General features: G+C 29.4%; 1 long non-coding RNA gene across 1 annotated transcript in view; it reads right to left on the reverse strand.

The window, feature by feature from the left end:
- Positions 1-318: 318 nt before the first annotated feature.
- Positions 319-1,530, reverse strand: part of LOC112905954 — a 62,088-nt gene continuing 60,876 nt past the window's right edge. Inside the window, exon 5 of the long non-coding RNA XR_003232099.1 lies at positions 319-468. This is a non-coding gene — a long non-coding RNA (uncharacterized LOC112905954). The remainder of the gene's footprint in view (positions 469-1,530) is intronic.

Consider the following 1,530-nt stretch of genomic DNA (forward strand, 5'->3'; position numbering starts at 1 on the left):
ACAGAACTTATATAAGATAAAATTGGGTCAAAAATACATTTTACATTAATACTAATATATAATACTTTTAATAAAAACGACAATAATGGGTAGTTAAGGACTGATTATATTAACAGATAAAAGAAAAAATTACATTAACAATTTCTGAACATTCTAAATTATTTACAATTTATTAACGATTTGTAAACGGTTGAATTACTAATATTTAAACAGTACATTTGTAATAACAATGCTCCCCTAATCCTCTGTGGCCTCCACATCTCCCCTTATAGCCACCCTATCCGCCCAAATGAATAGTAATTATGAATGTGTTAATAAATATTTAATGGTGCAAATTCTGGACAAATAGATCATGGCAGATTATTGGAGTTGTGATTCCTTGATGTTTTGAAATGAAGGTCCTGCAGTTGATTGTAAAAAGTCATCTGAGAGGTATGAAGAGAGTAGGACTGGCCTTCCAAAATTTTACTGAAACAGGAAAACAAAAATTCAATTTTATTGGTAATTAAATCGTTGGTATTCTTATAAAACTAGAACTGTTTCATCTAAGACTTGTTGCTCCAAAATTCCCACTAGGGTTGAAATCTGTATAATTAGTAGTTGTTTAATTTTACATTCATACATTAATCAATAAAATTCATAATAGCAAATCAAAGTTTAAACTCGTTTTTTTGTAAATATAAATATGTAACTGTACTTATAATAACACTTTGGAATTGTTTAAAAGTATTTGACGTTATTTTACTTTTTTGTCAGTGCATCATGCTATTGAGACCGTCTGTCTGTCCGTTACAGGCTAATCTTTCACACGGTTTAGCCTATTTCGGTAGAACATTATAGGCATGAAGAGAAAATTGTTAGGAGTTATCTAGACTCCTATATTATTATGAAAGAAATTACTTACAATGTTATATTGAGGAAATTGTTATTACTTGGAATCACATGAACACCAATTTTATTCTCTAGAGCGAGGAAGAACGAGAACCATCATACAATGAATGAAAACATATAAGAAAACATTTCAAGTTATATTTTTTGCGACCCTCTAAAAGCCTAACGACATTTTACAAAATGTTTTGCTTTTTTTGGGACAGTTATGCTTGAGATATGGGTTTATCAATCAAGTTAAACAGTGTAGTGTGTTTTGTCGACTCGAAGAAAAAACCCTCGTAAATTGTTTTGTTCCACCACATAAAATGGTATCACAGTTTCGTAATAAATGAACTCTGCGAAGCTGGCACATCAGAGTAAATAAAATGAATTTCGAAAATACGGAAATTAAGGGCTTCTTTGGGAGTTATTTGGTGCTTTGGTCAAAAATTAGGGGCACATAATTTATGTTAATTAATTTTTTACTAATGTGTCGTTTTCTTTTTAATGTTACACACCTTTTAAATTTGTTGTCTTGATTGATAATAAATTATGATCCTCTAATTATAAATCTTGGCAACGAATTAATTCTTAAAGAGCCGTTTTAGCCAAATAAATTTATGTTTCTCCAAATATAAATTTAGAATATTTTGACTTTAA

Source organism: Agrilus planipennis, unplaced genomic scaffold, assembly GCF_000699045.2.
Source record: "Agrilus planipennis isolate EAB-ADULT unplaced genomic scaffold, Apla_2.0 scaffold73, whole genome shotgun sequence".
Classification (NCBI taxonomy): Eukaryota; Metazoa; Arthropoda; class Insecta; order Coleoptera; family Buprestidae; genus Agrilus; species Agrilus planipennis.